This window comes from Triticum aestivum, chromosome 2B, assembly GCF_018294505.1.
Source record: "Triticum aestivum cultivar Chinese Spring chromosome 2B, IWGSC CS RefSeq v2.1, whole genome shotgun sequence".
NCBI classification, from domain to species: Eukaryota; Viridiplantae; Streptophyta; class Magnoliopsida; order Poales; family Poaceae; genus Triticum; species Triticum aestivum.
In genome coordinates, this window is record NC_057798.1 from 33646300 (window position 1) to 33666020 (window position 19721).

At 46.3% G+C, this 19721-nt stretch overlaps 2 pseudogenes; both read right to left on the reverse strand.

Moving 5' to 3' along the window:
• Positions 1 to 9095: 9095 nt before the first annotated feature.
• LOC123038863 (dirigent protein 5-like) lies at positions 9096 to 11565 on the reverse strand (annotated as a pseudogene).
• Positions 11566 to 15158: 3593 nt separating this feature from the next.
• Positions 15159 to 15763, reverse strand: LOC123040199 (dirigent protein 5-like; annotated as a pseudogene).
• Positions 15764 to 19721: the final 3958 nt, after the last annotated feature.

Below are 19721 nucleotides of genomic sequence, written 5' to 3' on the forward strand. Positions count from 1 at the left end.
AATACTGTAAATGAGGGTCCATACCTCATCTTCGTAGTCATGCATAACATAGATATCTATAATGATTCCGTCATGACTACTGCACATAGAAAGCGCTCCTTCCAACTCCAACAGTGACATCCAAGGGTACTGTCGGGGAGGATGGGACAACCACCGAAATGTCTCAGCCGCAGTGTTGAATATCATTATGTTGCTGGGTCCATTGCTAATATATTGCCGTCGTAATAACCAATGAAGGTTGTCACGGTAGAGGACCGATGTATTGTCAGAACATGTGAGTCCACCCATTAATACTTGTTGCAATGGCGGTTGTTCGATAGGCCTCGGTTCGTTAGCTCCCACTGCAATGATGTAGAACGCAACTGTGAAAGTGAAAAGATCCACGTTCCTTGTCCAGATTGAGTAAAGCACCTGATATCCTCCAGATGGGCGATGTTGGTATAATCCGGCAATGCGAACCCTTCTACCTTGTAGGTCTTGTTCACGGAGCAGTGGTAGAGGAGCACGTTGGTGAGTACTTGCATTGCAAATTTCAAAAAGTCCCTCACGATCATGGAAGGAGATTATAAGGAGCCCATCACATACAGCATGGATCACTAGGTTGTCCTCGTAGGGACGGGTGTTGCGAGAACGGAGTATGATCCGATAATTGAGCTTGCGACTTGCGGCACCAGGACTATTGTGAAAAAATACAGAGAGATGATGGTCAAACACATGGCCATCACTCTTGATAAGGTCAATGACTGGGAGTGACGGTTGGTGGTGGTGGTGCGCGAGGAGGAACTCCTTGGTGGTTGTGGCATGACGCCACGACTTGCGGACAACACGACACCTGAGGATGTCCTCTACCGGTAACCTAACGAGTATCTCTTGGATGATGACCGACTCAGGCAAGTCGTCGAGGACGGTCATGCCACATATGTTCTGCAAGGTGTTTGATTGTTAGTGTCGTGACTAAAAAGAGGTAAATGTTAGTAAACATTTGGTAGCTAAACAGCGTTCTTCTTTTGAATAGAATATTACTTCTTTTTTGTAAATTACACGACATACCAAAATATTTATACTTTGATGAAAATATTACAGGGGCACATGTATTCTGAAATGATTCAGTAAAGCTGAAGAAGTGTGAAATCTCTTCAAACTTTGGTCAGATATGAATCAAAAAATAAGGTAAAATTTCGCCCATTTGGCCCAACCAAGATACAAAAAACAAGGGAAGTGCTTCCCGAAGCGGCGGATTGAACAACCTATGCTGCACCACTGTTGTTAATGATCTTCTTAGGCAACAAGTAAAAAAGATGGGAAAAGGACACTTATAGGCGAGATAATTTACCATGGTACATATGGAGGAGGAAGATGGCATAGATAGATTACAACGGTGGCATCCTGCCAGCGCCATGACTATTTCCCATTGTATCTGGAGACAAATTGGGGTAAGAAAAGGGAAGGAGGGCGGTACTAGCGAGATGAATAGTTGGATGGACGAGATAAAGAAAACATACCAGACGACACAGTCTTGCATGAAGCTTCTCACCTCGGTGAAGGAGGCACTCTGACGAGCATTGTGTTTTGGTGTGATTCCTCGGTTGAGTGAGGAAGAGAGGAACAACACAAGTAGCTTTATATGAAAAAGATTCAATGGATGGAGGCGAGTCCCAGTTTTAGCAGCGAAAACGTTATGGGAAGTATTAATTAGGTTCCTTATTTTTTCATTGCTGTAACTTATCCTATGTTATTTTCTTTTAGAAAACGTCAAGACACAATTCTTTTCCTTTTTTGATAGCGTGGCAGGTAAAGCAGCGTTACTTTCCAACAAAGGATTGAGAGTTGTACTGGAATTCAGAATAGAGAGAGTCACCGACCAGTGGGAGAAAGCACTGCTGGAGTCTTGAAAGATAAGAGGTTCTGGACTGATCTCTGGAAGGTACACTGCCCGGGCAAGGTACATCATTTTATGTGGAGGTTCGCCCACAACAGCCACCCTATGCTTAGAAATCTCGAAAGATTAGGGGTGGAGCTAGACGCTAGCTGCATCATATGCTCTAGATTGCCAGAGGACGGTGGCCATCTCTTTCTACGATGCAAGGAAGTAAGGAAAATGTGGCGTGCCTATGGCCTTGAGGAATTCCGGCTGATGCTCCTTACCTGTCCTACTCCGCGTCAGCTGCTACAAGCCTTGTTCTCTCTGCCTGAAGATGAAAAGTTAAAGTGTATTTGCCTTCTATGGTTGTGGTGGACTGAGCGAAATAAAGCTAATCATAAACAGACCCGGGCGTCAGTAGAAGAACTTAAATTTCTAATGACCAGGCATGTAGCCGAATGGCGCCAGTTCTGTATGAAGCCGGAAAGGAAACAACAGCAGGTGTTCTGAAAACCAGTGTGGAAAGGGCCAAAGGTGGATACAGTGAAGATTAATATTGATGGAGCCTTTGACGGTTCCAATCAGCTTGCAGGCTGGGGCTGCATTGCGCGTGACCATACAGGAGATGTCATTTTTGCCGCAGCGGGTAAACTTGACTATATGAGTGAGGCTTTGCATGCTGAGGCGTACGCTCTTATCAGGGGTATCCAGCTGGCTGGAAACTATGGGATGGGTAAGGTTGGTTTTGAGACTGACTGCCTGGGTCTGGTCCGAGCTATGTAATCAAAAATGTTCGACCGGTCACCTCTTGGTGTTGTTTTCCGGGAGACAAGGTATCTTCTTCAGTTGGGTATTAGTGAATGGAGTATTATCCACTGTCCCCGCACTTGTAATGTTCCAGCACATGAGCTGGCAGCTATAGGGAGAAGTGGTGCTTATGGTGACCAGCATGTATGGTTGGCTCACCTCCCATCCGTTGTAAACGTTGCTGTGGCCGCTGATGTAGTCGGCCAGCCGTAATTTTGGAATGCAAGGTATTCCATTTCAAACAAAAGAAAAAATAGAAAAGTGGAAGAGAGGAAGAGATGTAAGTCCCTACGAACCTGATTTTGATTCACGTTAAACCAAAATACTAGATGCGCGCTGCTACAGGCCGGTGGATCGTGAGCTGTTGGATCTGATAGATTGAGCAGTGGAGGATCATCTTCTACCACAGCAACACATGTCGTGTTGCCGAAATTTTCACAACACGGTTTATGTTGCGGAAATTTTTGCAATATAGGTCAAGTTGCAGATTATTTTTCAATAGATATCTTTTTTTTAGGATATGCAATAGATGTCTTGTTATAGTGTTTTTTTGCAACAGAGATCTTGTTGCAATTTCTTTGGCAATTGATGTCTTGTTGCAATTTAATTTGTTTTGCAACAGAGGTCTTGTTACCATGAGGTCACGGGTTCAAGTCCTGGAAACAACCTCTTACAGAAATGTTGGGAAAGGTTGTATGCTATAGACCCAAAGTGGTCGGACCCTTCCCGAACCATGCACAAGCGGGAGCTACATGCACCAGGCTGCCTTTTTTTGCAACAAATGTCTTGTTACTTTCTTGTTGTGCAACAAAGACCTTGTTGCAGAAGTTCGCTGTAGCGAGCAACAAGCAACGACCACGTCAGCCAAAAGAAAGGCTAACTCCCTCGAGACGGTAGGGCAACAATTGACACAACCCCTCGCGGTAGACGCGGACGCCGATTCTTCCCCAGGACGGCAGATGCAACTTGAGTTCGTGCGCACCGCGATGGCCGACGTTCATGGTGGAGGAGGGCGGCGGCGGCGCCTATGCTAGCGGCGAGCATCGGTGGCGGCGGTCGAAGCGGAACGAGGAGGCGTTGGTGGCAGCGGTCGAAGCAGCACGAGGAAGCGTCGCCTTGACGGGGAGCTCGGGAGGTGGACGAGTGGCCACTGCTCTTATGGGATCTAGATCCAGATCCCAGAACACATCAGTTGGTGCGGTGGGGAAAAGCGCAACAACGGCTCGGTTTCGAAACCTAGTCTAGGTAATACATTGATTAAAATCAGATCCAACATCCACGGAGGCGACAGCCGCACTCATCGCTAATGTCGGATGATCCCAATCATTGGGATTGCTACGTGTCCACCGGCTGATTTTTTTAAAAGATCGGCCGGATCGTGGGCCATCTGATCTAGTGCATCAGCGCCCTCCATCATTGCAACATAAGTAGTGTTGCAGAAAATTTCTGCAACAAAGTCTTGTTGCATAATTTTTTTTGCAACTAAGGTCTTGTTGCAGTTTTTTTTGCAACAAAGGCTTTGTTGCAGAATTGTTTTTTTTGTCTTCATCTTTTTGCAATTTTTTTTGCAACTCAGGTTTTATTGCGGATTTTTTTAGTAGCAGGCTTTGTTGCATATTTTGTTTTTTCGTCTTCGTCTTTTTGCAATATAGCTAATGTTATGGAAGAAACTTCTGCAACATTGGTGATGTTGCACAAGTTGCCAAAAAAATTGCCAGGAGTCAGCGCCTTCTCACGTGGGACACGTGTTGTGCGAGCGAGGCAACAGATGAGATCCAAGAAATCTGCCGGTTGAAGGGAATCATTTCCCTTAAATAATTTACGAACCAACATATAGGCCAACTGAGGATGAGTGACATCAAATCGGTCAAAAGTGCCTACCTAGAGAGAGTAAAAAAAGTATCCATGCACCCCGACCCAAAACAATAATCACTTAGATCGAACGAATTTGTGTCAAAAAAGCATTTTTCATTGAACTTTCAAGAACATTGTTTCACATATTACTCCTCTAAAGGATCCCGGCGTACCCGCCTCCCTAGGCGCTTCGAGGGCGAAGAAAGCCTCCGCGCCGTTTGTTTCCGGCTAGCGTGACATGGTGGTTTCTCAAGGGCTATGCATGCCATCCAATCTGCATGGGTGGCACGTGTCCGTGTGACCCGACTGGGCAATCCATGACGGGTCGACCGTGGGGGCGCACCCATTGTCACCGTCGTTGGGCGGCGGCGGGCACGCCCGTGAGTGCCCTGTAGCACGTTTCTCCATGTGCGAAAGCATGCCCGAACGCGCCTGTCGGCGTCCTCGCCTCGCGCCAGGCTGGTCTAGTTGCAACAGGTAGGGCGTGCCTAGTGCCCATATGTCGGCTTGCACGTGGGGGCGTGCGTCGTGTCAGGTTCGCTCGCGCCAGCCGGATCCTGCGTTGCGGGTGCAGCACCGGATCACGTGTGCGGCCTGCCTGTCATGTTGATGATCAATATATGTAACATTTTTAGAAGAATAAACAACCAAACATTGTATCTAATATCGATGTAATTTCTCAAAATTATTTTGAAAAAATATTAAAATCATTAAATATGTTGCCCGCGCAATTGGGCCGGTGGCTGTGTTAGTTTATTTACTAACAAGGTCTTCAATTTTATTGCAGACGAGTGCAACATGCACGACAGGGGCGGATCCAGCGTGGGGTCGTGTAGGGGCGGCCGCCCCGGGTAAATTTTGGGAACCCATGGTACCCCCTAATGCTTTGGACAGTCCTGGCCACCATGGGAGGCGAGGGGAGCTTCCTGCTGTAGGTTTCTGTGCATGCTACAGAGAAGAAGATAGAAAACGCTTCGAACAGGAAGATGAAAAGAGAAGAGAACGCTTCGTTAAAGAGACGGGCCAATGAGTAAGGCCCAATAGAACACGAGAATACCCATTCTTTTTCTGTACGCAGCCCATTCCTTTTCCTTAGGCAGCCTTTGAAGCATTTGCCGTTCTAAAAGAAACGCAGCCTTTGACGTTCCCAATTCCTAGCGATCGAAACAGATCAACCGCGCTACATGATTACGCCGCCCCCCTCCATTGTTGCCTCGCCTCCTTGACCTTGACGAGACACTGCGGGGTTCCCCAGTTCTTCCAATGGATGGTGTTTGATGGAGGAGAAGGGAGGGGAGGCCACCGATTTCTCGTGCCATTCGTCACCGCCACGGCCCAACGTCCTGCTTAAAACTGCAAGAGAGCAACCAACAGAAGCAGCAAAGAGCAGGTCCTTTTGCCCTCCAGTAATTTTCTCATCTTCTGTTCTATCATTTTTATTTATTTATTGTCACATGGACCTAATTCTTAAAAGTTGAATACTGATATTAATTACAATTAGATGTTGTAGGAAGATTCAGCCAGCAAGAGTCTAAGTTAGACTTTTTTAGGGTTGAGGGTTTAAGTTAGACTTCATATGATTTTTTGTAGTATATATTATTGGCTTAGTCCTTTAGAATGAAACAACCCTGAACAATTCACTGCGTTGATCATCTTGCCTAAATGCATAGTATTGGCCAATTAATTTTCTTGATTGTCTTATTTGATTGTACCGTGGCTTTGATTATTTGTTTCTTCTAAAGTCCGCCCCGGGTAACTTCAAATCCTGGATCCGCCACTGATGCACGACACTGTCCAGATGAAATGCACATTTAGAGATATTAAAACTGAGCACTAATCCAACCATCTCAGGCCATTAGCGTTCGCAGCCGTTGGATCTTCAGTTATAGGCATTTTCGGCCGTCCGATTTCTTTCAATCCTGCGCTTGCTCATTCCCCGTTTGTTAAGAACGAGCCGTACCTGTGTTGGGCCGCTGCTCTGGCGACATTTTTGAGCATCTGGTATGTAATTGGGCCTAATGGGCCCACTGATCCCTAGTCCCGTGCATAGGCCTCTACACGGCCTTGTTTTCTCGTTCGCGCACGGACGCAGCAGTCGTGTGGCGTGGCGGCCGACGGCGTCGAGTGATTCCCATGGCCACCGCGCCTGGGGTCCGACCGACGCGACCGACAGCGTCGCATGCTGACTGCCCTTCGGGTCTGATCTAGATGCGCAGTGTCCGGGGGCTGCAGATCGATATCTGTCGATTCGATACCACCCGCCGGCGATTTGATACCATTCACAGTGCTTTAATGCCATTAGATGCGCACGCTGGTGGAGGATAATTACAGGTCAGTTACCATGGCGCTTCCTGTACTCCACGAGTGTCCATATATTCCATCATTCCTTTCCTCGCATCAGGCTAGGTCGCGACCGAGGCAAGGGGCCAGCGGCTGATTCCTCTCCTCCTCGACCCCTCGCTCTCCGTCCACGGCGCAGCGACCAGGCCCTCAGGAGCGAACTGCTTAGGAGGAAAAGCGGTTGCGTTGGGTCAAGCAAAGGCAGCGCAAGGAGCTGCCCTCCCGGATCGCGGAGGTGGCAGACAAGGAGGCCGGATGCAAGAACGTCTTGGGCAAGCGTTCCAATGCCAGGTATACACAAATTCCTGGGAAAAAATAGGGGCACACGTGCCTCCAAAGTATCCATGGCTTGATTAGATAATTGTATTGGAGATATGAGCAAATCACCTTACTAATTTTCACAGAGGAGCCCAAAAGCAAATCAGAGCAGGCACAGGATCGTTTGTCGGGCAGGGATCGGCCACAGAATTGTCGTGTGCACAGAGGTTTCGTTGACAGAAAGAGGTTTGATGTTTTTATTAAGAGATATTCAGGTTGACGCCACCAATAGTTCTGACACGTAGTAGACATGTTTTTGATTATATTCATGCAAGATTTTGGCCTTTGATTTTGCAGGTTGCTAATTTATTGAAAAGGAAGGACGCAATATTTATTGACAATCAATCCTTTATACTGGTACTAATATGAATTCATGAAAATCTTATGATAGAGTTGCCAGTCAGGTGTGGCAAAGCTGGGGCACTGATTTAGTTTCACCGATTTTTTCCATAATTATAGATGCGTTGCTTGTCATATATTTCATTCAAATCATTAGCTAGATTTTGGTGGATGGGAGAACGGAAGAAACAAGGGAACTAAAATATGTTGTTAGTTGTGGTTATGGTTGGTTGGCAGATGAGAAGATGAGAACAGTGGACGAGATAATTCTCTATTAGAGGAATGTCTTTACCTGAAAGCAAAGGAGAATGCTCTAAAGACAAACTAAGAACCAAGATGGATTGAACCGATGCAGGATTTGCTGAATATACAAGTACACCATGTATATAATTTTCTGAATTTATGATCTATCCCCAATTAGTAATTTACTTGTGATCTCTAAGGTCAACGTGACCATGTTGTAATTTGACATATCCACAAAACAACTAAATTTTCCTTCTTCCAATATACAAGTCACTGAATATGAAAATTCTAACAAATTTATTGGACTAACGGATGGGCGCTCGGATGGGACTTTGGGCGTTTTTTGTCTGTTTTCTCTGTGGCAAGTGAGCAAACCATTCGTATGAGGTGAGCGATCTAAGCCTCGCCACCATTGAACGAACACTACGAAAAAAATCCGTATATGACGAGCGACCAAATGAAGGTCCAGCCATTTTCATCGAAACGTACTAACCTAATTCTTTTCTGGCAAACATTCTAATTTTCTTACAATACATTTCCTCATCCAACGACACATACCTACAAATAGTTGTATCAAATACCAATATTAAAGTGCCAAAATTGACCGGCGCAGCAACGCGCGCCTTCAATGATCTAGTGATATGACATATCCCGCCATCCAAGTCCAAGGCAAAACAATCGTCCTAACGTCGTTCATCACACCTTGCTGTTGGTGTCCGTGTTTGCAGCACTTTCGTTTATTGTATTTCCTCAACAGTTAGATGGCCTTTGGGGGCCTTTTTGTCACATTCCAGAAACAAAATAGGAGCGAATCAACCTATGATTGGATGGTTAGAGGGACAGTGGTATCCTCAGCCCATCAGGATTCATGTCCTGATGCTCGCAGTATTTCTGGATTTATTTCAGGATTTTCGGTGATCTTTCAGTGGGAGGAGACGTTCCAGTCGACGACGAGGCTCCTACGGCGACTTCGTAAATCTCATGATAATATGCCTACACAGTTTCTTGAAGGTGCTCATAGGGGTGAGTGTATGAGCATTTGTATGAGTGTTTGCGTCCGTATTGTGTTCAAAAAGAAATAGGAAATACCACCAACACTTAGAAATCTCCTTTTAGATACTATATATAGAAGAGACACCTCCCCTGAAATAGCACTTACAAAAAAAAACAGTAAAGATGAATAAAAATTCAGTGCATTTCGCATACTTGTCAACGTATGTCACAATAACACACAAACCTGCCCTCACACATCAAGATAAATCGAAGAGCATAGAAAACAGCAGCATCCTTATTAAGAGACACCATAATGGATGTGTCACCTTAATATAAATCATCAGACGTAGCACTCGTAGAGCTTGATGTCCATCTGCAGACGGAAGTAGACGGTTCCCTCAGATGCATCGAGCCGGAGTGTGGCGAAGCCGCGCGGCATGAAGAAATCGCCAGTGCCGCCGACGACGAAGAGGTCTCGCGTCTTGTCATCCATGAGGTCCGCGCCGACGAGGTTCATGGAGCCCTTGTGTACCGTGGAGTTGAAGACAATGGATAAGCCAAACCACGAGGCGTAAGGGCATCTTCAGCTGCGCCCCAGGAAGGCCTTCCCAGGCGATTTTTTCGCGCCGGCGCCGAAAAAACGGCCCAGTCGCGCCCCCAGGAGCCCGATTTTCGCTGGCTTGGGTCGAAAACAGCGCCGGCGGACTCAGCCCGAACCCGGCGCGCTGGGGGGCGCCCGGGGGCGCCGGGGCGAGCTGTTTTGGCGCGGAAAAGACGCGGACCAGCCACGTCAGCGACTCGGCGCCTCGTCTTCCCCAATGGCCTCGGTTCCCGAGGGGAATCAATGGCAAGACTGCCGCCGGTCAGCCTTGCCATTGATTCTTCACGGGCGGCGCTTCACGGGGCAGCGCGCCGACGCCTCCCTTCCCTCGCACGCGTACACACGGGCGCAGCCTGGCTATAAAAGCCAGCGGCCTCCACTCGCCTGTGCCCAGACCAGTCCCCCCTCGCCGCCGTGCAACCCCTCCCTCTCCCTGTCTCTCCCGAGCGCCGCCCTCCGGCCCCTTCCTCTACCTCTCCCGAGCCCGCCCCGCCCCGCCGTTGCCATGGCAGAACGCTTCCCCGGAGACGAGGCGACGGCCAACGGCTTCGGCCGCCGTTCGCTCCGCGAACATGAGTCCTGGCTCCTGTTCCAGGCGAACATCCCGGCGCCGCCGGACATGCACGCCAGGCCATCGGGGTGGAGGCTCAGCGCCGGGGGAGTACCCGTTCCCCCGTTGCCCGACGCCGTGGCGAAGCCGAAGTACTTCGCCGAGGAGGTCGAGATCGTGCGCGCGTCCCTCACCGACACCCAACTCTCCCTCCCCCAGTACGCCGCCGACAACCACGCGGCCTGGGCGGCGTATTTTCGAGCGCCGCCAGCAGCAGCGATTGGCGTACGTCCACCAACGGCACGCCGGTGGTCGGCGGCCGGCAGAACAGCGAGGGGCGCCACCTCTGGTGGGGCGTCCCCGGCCGTACACTCGAGGGCGTGCTCACGTACCTCGAGGGCGGCAACGACCCGCCGTTGGCGTACCCCCCGGCGCAGCACCGACGCGTTGGGCCATGGGCGCCAAGGAGGTTCGGGTCCTCCTCCTCCTCTTCTTCCTCCCGATCCTTGTCGCACTCCTCCGGCACTCCGGCCCTGCTCGGCGTCAAGGCCGAGCCCGCGGCGGAGTCGCCGCTCGGCCGGCGCACTCGCAGCGCCGGCATCGTCATCAACGAGGGCGGCCGGCGCGCCTCGTCCTCGTCGGCTCCTCCGCGCTTCGTCAAGCCAAAGACGGAGCCGGGGCTGGCGCCGGTGAAGACGGAGCCGGGGCTTGCGGCGGTGAAGGCGGAGTTCGACGACGACGACGCGACCCTAGAATGGGCGCGCCAGGACTCCATTGCGATGGGGAAGGCGCGCCGGGAGAAGGTGAAGGAGCGCCAGCGCGCCGCCCTGCGCCGCTTCGAAGAGCGCCGACGCGGCCGCGATGAAGACGGGGTCGTCGTCCTACGCGACAGCAACAACGACGACGACGACGCGCCGCCGCCAGTCCGCCATGGCGACGCCGGGTCCAGCAGGGGCGCCCGCGTCAAGGAGGAGAAGGCCGACGACGACGACGATGGCGGCGACGACTTCAGCGCCTTTCTTTTTTAGATTAGGTTAATGTCATGAGAATGGCGAATTTCGCCGAAATTTGCCATGTCTAGACGAAATTTATCATGTTTAGCCGAAATTTAACTAGTTTTTATCATAACTTCGCCGAACGTCTTATCTTTTTTTTAATACGCGCCTAGGGGCGGCCCTGGGGGCCGACGGCTGGGGGCCGACTCGCCCCCAGGGCCATTTTTTGCGCCGGCTCACCCCCAGACGGCGCTTTTTGACGCCCCCTGGCGGGCCAACGGCTGGAGATGCCCTAAGACTCCTGCTTGTCGTAGAAGTAGAAGCCCTGGGGGCACGCCGCAGGCTCCTCCCCCGCCACGGGTAGCGCCTTCCCCACCGTCATGTGGTCGTTGAACACCACGAGAGTGCCGAAGTAGGTGCCATTCTTTTAGTGGGTTGTGCTCAGCGCCGTGGGCTTGGTGGCCGCGGCCGACGTCGCGTTTCGCGTGTTGTTGACGCCGTTGTAGAGGATGTCGTGGTAATAGAGCGTCATCTCGTTGCAGGGCTCATCAGAGCTGCTGGAGACGACCCTCGTCAGGCCATGGGCGGCGCCCGCCGAGCCCAGCAGAAACACTGCGAACACGACGGCCAGTGACAGCTTGGAAGATGCTGTGAGGCCTTGCATTGTTGACAATGCAACTGTTTACTGAGCGTAAGCTGCAAAAGATCAAGTAGCTGTGATGTAGTAGAGCACTGGTAAGTGAGGATGCAGCTCTTGTTGTTGTGTGTTAAGAGGTTGACTTCTCAATGCTATTTATAGAGGTGCATGCATGGAACTTTGGGGCATGCATGCAGGTAGAAAGTATGAGTTTAGTAACTTATACTTCCTCCGTTCGGAATTACTTGTCGCAAAAATGGATGTATCTAGATGTATTTTAGTTCTAGATACATCCATTTTTAAGACAAGTAATTTCGAACGGAGGGAGTAGCTTACATCATAATCTCTCTTGTACTCCAAGTCCCCAACAAGTGACCGATCTTGTTTAGAATTGATGATGATTTGGTTGCGGTGGGTAGTACGAGGCATACCCGAAAAGCAATTATTCATTTTGTGCTATTGGGCAATCATGAATATGTAAGCGGCTCATGTTAGGTGGGCTTCCAAAATAGCCCCACAAAAGCAAATGCACTGCTGTTTCATAACGTGGGGCAGAGAATATTCTTGGGATAAATTACGTGGTTCACTCAAACAGACGCAACGATCCGAAAAGGGGTGCATCGTTGGTACGTACTATATATATTCTTTTCGTTCCTGTCCAACCAGTTAAGGCAATGCATGTCATCGCTTTTGCCTTTTTCTCTAGCACGTCGACATACCAACCACGGCGGGAGCTTCGGCATATGACAACGGGCAAAGAACACTTTATACAGAGTATCTATATAATTAGTAACCTATTTCTCTGGAGAGATGCAAATATTTTATTTTTGTAGACATGTCAGCTTGGCATGTAAACATGCATGTCAGAGGCTTGATGGTTTTCATTATATTATACCACTTAAAGTTAATAAATATTTCACAAGTATACAATAATTATATGTACTAGTCGCCAATCCATGCATACGGTCCGGCAAGTTATTCACAGTTTGGGTGCTACCATTAATTGAAGTAGGAAAGTGTCCCGCTGGTGTGCACCGGTACTTATGGTGCTACCGGTGCACCGTATGCCATAGAACATTTTTAAAAAATCTAAGAAAAATCTACCACATTAACACAACATCAATGTATGATGTCACAAAATTTCGTATCAAAATTTGAAACAGTTTTTAAGATACAAAAATGACAAATTTGACATTGGTGTGATAATGAGCCAAATCTAAAGCCCAAGTTATGTTATATGTACTATTCAGTGTTGATTTTGTGATTTTTTTTGTTATGTTTCGAATTTTGACTTGAAATTTTGTGACAGCCTACATGAATGTTGTGTGAATATGCTAATTTCTATTCAGTATTTTTTTGAACATTTTAAAAGCGCAATATGAGTTTGGTGCACCGGTAGCACCACAAGCCCCGTGCACCAGATATTTCCTTTCATACACGGATATTTTATTGGAATTTCCCAAATCTACCAATTCACTTTTTTGGTGTAGAATACTAGCAGTTCCTTGAAAGAGATTAAACATCATGGATATTTTATATTATTATTGTGTCTCATGTAGTCTTGCATTGTGAAAAAAATTAGAATATTTAGTTGGATTCTATTATATGTATATACTTTAGAACATATGAATCTTGGAAAAGTTGTATTCAAAAGTCTGTATTACATTCGCAAAGAAAAACTATTACAAGTCATGTACTACAACAGTTGGAAGAATGTAGTTCTTTTTGTTTTTCAATTACCGAGAGGGAGGTGATCCAACGGATGAAGTTATAATGAGGTCTTTGGTCTTGGCTACATAAAAGTTTGTATCGGGTATATTTGTATGATAATTAGATATGAACTTACACCGGATTGTGGGAATACAACAAAGAGGAAGATTAAAAGTTTCAGGCACCACGCCTCGGTATAGAATAGTTTGGATCAAAATATATCGCTATTGTTGTAATCCAAAGATTCATCTATGTCAACATCATAAGTGTCGCAACCTTGTAATTAATTCCTAAAAATAAAGAAATGACTTTTTTTGTTTTTTTCTTTTTTCTTGAAGTTGATAGGATGAAAAAAATATAAGAGGAAATCACAACTGTATATCGATAACATGGCATATGATAGATGAATTCCAATTTTCCCAGCACCTTTGGGAAATTCTCAAGATAAATAAGAAGCAAGCATGCTATTGAATCTTCTTTTATACCAAATAATCTAAATTTTATATTAAGTTGGCAAGATGTAGAATTTTTTGTTGACGCATATAGAGAAGTTCATACCAGGTAATACAACGCCCTTATAATTCACATCGTCTTACTTTTGATTCAAAAATATTTTATGTGATACAATAGAAAATGCCGATACCGTGTGAGAGGACCGATGGGGCCGAAGATTCATAGTTCATCACTGCTAGCTAGTCTATCATGTTGCCATGAATTTTGGTGAAGGCTGAGATTAGCATGATAGTGAAATCAAGTGGCATGAGAACATAACTACTTGAGCACAGTACTTCTATCATTCCAAGGTGCAATCTCCCGGGATGGACGCGGCTCCGCCTTGCCGTTGAAGACGTTGCAGCTCCTGTTCACGATCCTAGCATGTCCTTTCCAATATCCCTTCATATGTATAGTTGGTTGTCGAGCTACTTGCACGCCATCTACACGAATGCTACCCCATCTGCTTCTGGTCCATAAATCTCGATTACTTTGACCTCCCTTAGGTTTGATTATGCTTCTCTGTTCCTGATGTGCTCAGCTATGTGAGAAGCAAAATTGTCTTTCACCTTGATGGTTTGATTATCAATAGATACGACCTATAATGTCTAGTCGACAATAAATGATATACCCTATGTTTGGAAGACAAATAAATTATATTTTTTTTGTAGAATTATCTGTTTCGGTAACCTTTTAGTGGACCATTTGGTTCGTATGAATTTCACCCTGATGGTTTTTCTATTTACGTTTTTTGTTATCATGTTAGGGAAAATTGGCTCAGAACTATACAAAATATTATTTAAGAACTATTCACGTTCATATGTTACAGTTCATACGTTTATGGCCATATGGTTCTTTCATAGTGCAATATTTACGTAGTTATAACGGATATGCACCTCTTGTTCTACATTGCTGATGATGATGTTCATAGACGACTGTGCAAACGGCTGTGCAGGAGGCTGTGCTAGTTAATTTACTAACAAGATCTTCAAATTTGTTTTGCTTCCTCAACAGTAAGATGGCATTTGTAGGGTTTTTCCTCGCATTTTGGAAAGAAAATAGGATGGAACTGTGGATTTAAATATGGCCAACACATAGAAATCTTGTTTTGGATGACATATAGAATAAAAATGCAGTGGCTGTGCTAGTTTATTTATTAACAAGATATTCAATTTTCTTGTATTTCCTCAACAGTAGGATGGCCTTTGCATGTGGATTGAAATACCACCAACACTTACAAATCTTCTTTTAGATAATATATAGAAGAGATACCTCTCCTAAACTAACACTTACAAAGTAAACAGTAAAGACGGATAAAAATGCAGTGCATTTCACATACTTATCAAAACCTGCCCTCACACACCAAAGATAAATCAGAGAGCATAGAAAACAGCAGTATGTCATCCTAATATAAATTGTCAGACGTAGCACTCGTAGAGCTTGATGTCCATCTGCAGACGGAAGTAGACGGTTCCCTCGGAGGCATCGAGCCGGAGCGTGGCGATGCCGCGCGCCATGAAGAAATCGCCAGTGCCGCCGACGACGGAGAGGTCCCGCGTCTTGTCATCCATGAGGTCCGCGCCGACGAGGTTCATGGTGCCCTTGTGCGCCGTGGAGTTGAAGACAATGGAGAAACCAAACCACGAGGTGTAAGACTCCTGCTTGTCGTAGAAGTAGAAGCCCTGGGCGCGCGCCGCGGGCTCCTCCCCCGCCACGGGTAGCGCCTTCCCCACCGTCATGGGGTCGTCGAACACCACAAGCGTGCCGAAGTAGGTGCCGTTCTTCCAGTGGGTCGTGCTCGGCGCCGTGGGCTTGGTGGCCGCCGCGGACGTCGCGTTCCGCGTGTTGTTACGCCGTTGTAGAGGATGTCGTGGTAGTAGAGCGTCATCTCGTTGCACGGCTCGTCGGAGCTGCTGGAGACGACCCTCCTCAGGCCGTGGGCGGCACCCGCCGACGAGCACAGCAGAAGCACCGCGGCCACGACGGCCAGTGACAGCTTGGAAGTTGCTGCGAGGCCTTGCATCGTTGACAAGGCAACAGATTACCGAGCTTAAGCTGCGAAAGATGGATTAGCTGTGATGAGCACTGCCACTACTAAGTGAGGATGCAGCTCCTGTTGTTGTGTGTTAAGAGCTTGACTTGTGCATGCTATTTATAGAGGTGCACTTGAACATACATACATGGAACTATGGGGCATGCCGGTAGAAAGTTTGAGTTTAGTAACTTAATTTAGCTTACATCATAATCTCTCTTGTACTCCAAGTGACCAGCCTTGTTTATAAATTGATTCGCCAACGTAGGATACCAAATTTGCGGTGGGTAGCTCCTACACAAGTACGTAGCATACCCGAAAAGCAATTATTCATTTTGTGCTATTGGGCAGTCATGAGTATGCAAGCATGCACCAGCGACTCGTGTTTGGTGGGCTTCCAAAAGCCACACACACGCACTGACGATGTTTCTTAATTTGGAGCAGAATATTCGTGGCATAAATTAGTTGGTTCACTCAAATGGACGCAATGGTCAGAAGGGCATCGTTGGTACGTCAGATTATAATGCCATGTACTACTTATATGGATTGTTTTCGCTCCTCTCCAACCAGTTAAGGTTATAATGCATGGCACCGCTTTTGCCTTTTTCGCTGGCACACACACAAATCTTATAGCATGGAACCGACTCAAACTAATCCTAGCACAACAGGGACACTAACTCCTGATGCAACACGACAAGCTGCCAAACAACCTTTCCTAGTCACTGGCTACACTGACCGCTATTAGCCTAAGCCTATTCGCATACAACTAGTATACTCCCGAAAGCTACTTGGATGCTAACCGTACCACTAGACCATAGAGTCACATATGGTAACTCTTCTAAACTTAACTTGATCACTAGTAGGAGTACTACTTAAATCAAACAAATATTTTACAACTATTCAATAATTAGATGTCTTTCATTTAAATTCTCGTATTATCAATCAAAACGTTAATGTTTTATGCAAACAAATTTCATTGAGAAATATTGCACCCAATTGCGCGGCAATACGCATGGTACCATCTAGTTCATTCTATCTAGCGCCGCATGTAGCGTCCTATTTTCCAAATTTAACATAGTTGCATTAAAAACAGAGTTGTTATTAACATATCCTATTTCTAAAAGGAAAGAAAAAAAATCTTAATAATAAATTTCATGTTAATATTAAACAAAACATGTGAAGTGCGTGGAATTTGTATACAAATAAGTGTCATTACTAGAAAAGACCTTCCGTTGGTTGTCTTCACTGAGAGAAGAGCTCACACCCATAACCCATAACCAAGTGAGTGGACGTATAATAACACTGTTAGATAATTTAATCCCGTAGGATCTACATAACAGATCGTAAGCCAGACATTAGATCACCTATTTGCATCATGAACAGAGGGATGGTTTGATGATATTACCACCAATGGAAGAGGCCATTGGTGTAGGTGATGCGAAGTCCCGTGCCTGCTCGATGCAGGCTTGACACAGGCTCGGTGTAGATGCTCGCTGCAGGTAGCGGCGTCCCTCCGGGCACCAGCGGCACTGCCCTGGGACAGGGGCGGAGTTTGGAGATGATCTTCCCGTCGTGCAGCGCTCCCCTTAGATCGGTTAGGGTTTTGGGATGTGGGGAGCAGAAGCAAATCTTATGTGAACTAGTCAGATCGCAGGTTCAGCTGCTCCCCCATCTGTTATATGTGCGCTGGCGCCGGGGGACCAAAACCACTTGTTGGTTAGGGTGCCCCCTATCAGGGCGCGTGAGTTGGGGTCGAGGGGTAGGAACGTTGGTTCGTTGCCCCCTTCCCTCACGTTAGCTTACCCTCTTTCCTTTTTTTTTCTGTTCAGCCCATTGGGCCTTAAGATCAATTTCAACATTCTCCCCCTTGATCGTTAGGCTCAATAACTTTTGCCCATTCTTCATAGGAATGATACACTAGAATAAGGTGTTACAACAGCCAACGAAATGCCATTGAACCGCAATACTCATAGCGCACATCCTATTTTGAAGTGGAATACATATTACTTTATGGGGAGTGGTTTAATTATATTATCAGTCCCATAATTCCATAATCAAGATGCTTCCAATAATCCCATGTCGGCTACATGCTCATGAAATATATTGGGTGTTAAGCCTTTAGTGAGGGGATCCGCAAGCATACGTGTCGTATTGATATGCTTAAGATTAATAGTTTGATCTTGGATCCTATGTTGAACAACACGGTACTTTATGTCGATGTGCTTGGCAGCAGCACTTGACTTGTTGTTATTTGCATAGAAAATTGCGGGTTTATTATCGTAGTACAATGTCAGTGGTTTGGAAATGCCTTTAACCACTTTAAGTCCGAGAAGGAAATTCTTTAACCATACAACCTGCCTAGTGGCCTCAAAACATGCTAGATATTTTGCCATCGTCGTAGATGAGTCAACTATAGTTTGCTTGGAGCTTTTCCACGATATGGCTCCTCTAGCGAGTGTGAATATATAACCTGACGTGGATTTCTTACTATCCACACACCCAGCAAAATCAGAGTCCGAGTAACCAATAACTTCCAGGTTATGGGACTTTCTATATGTAAGCATGAAACTTTTAGTACCTTGCATATAACGCTAGACTTTCTTTGCGGCCTTCCAGTGGTCCGGTCCTGGATTACATTGAAATCTGCCAAGCATCCTAGTTACAAAAGCGTACATGATGCTTCCAACAGCTGAAGCATAAGGAACCGACTTCATCTGATCAGTTTCATTTTGGTTCCTCGGACATTGGAATGTTCCAAACTTATCATCCTTGACTATGGGGGCAGGTGAGGAAGAGCACTTATGCATATTGTATTTATATAGTACTCTCTCAAAGTATGCCTCTTGTGATAGTCCTAATGTTCCTTTGGACCTATCTCGATGAATCTCACTGCCAAGGACATACGAGGCTTCACCGAGATCCTTCGTGTCAAATTTTGAGGACAAAAATCTCTTGGTCTCATGCAACATATCTTTATCGCTGCAAGCCAATAGAATATCATCCACATATAGGACTAACATTGTGAACCTACTGCCTTTGAATTTAACATAAATGCAATCGTCCACTTCATTTTCTTTAAAACCAAAAGTTCTAATAATCTCGCCGAACTTGAGGTACCACTGCCTTGAAGCTTGCTTCAAGCATATATGGATTTCTTTAAACGACATGCCATATGTTCTTTTCCTTCCACGACAAAACCTTCAGGTTGAGTCATGTAAACTTCTTCTTTTAAGTCTCCATTCAAAAATGCCGTCTTGACATCCATTTGATGCAGCTCCAAATCATAATGAGCTAGAAGTGCCATGACAATTCGAAAAGAATCTTTAGTTGACATAGGCGAGAAGGTATCCTTATAATCAATCCCCTCTCTCTGTGTATAACCTTTTGCTACAAGTCTCTCTTTGAACCTTTCAATGTTCCCTTTGGAATCATATTTGGTTTTGTAGACCCACTTGCAGCCTACCCTTTTGGCTCCATCAGGAACTTCTACTAAGTCCCAAACATCATTCGAGCTCATAGATTTCAATTCGTCTTCCATGGGGACCAACCATTTGGACGAGTCTTCACCTTTAGTGGCTTCTTTATATGAGGTTAGATCTTGTGCCTTCCCTATGTTATTTTCATCCTCACATATGAAAGTGACATATTCGCTGGAGATGGCCTTTTTCTTTTCCCGTTGTGATATTCTCACAGGCTCATTAGTAAGTGTATTTCTTCTTGTCTGAGAAGGTTGAGAATCAACATTGGGTTGAGGATCATCATTTGGCTGACGGTCCTCATCATGCTCAGGATCTTCATTATGTTGAGGCTCCTCATCGGACGGCGAGACCAACATCCTTATTACATTACTTTAAAAAACATTGTTTCTCCCTGAAGGTACAATGAAAACTAAAATCATCCATGAAACTGAAATCAAATTCCTACACAATGTAGGCACATAAAGAACGTC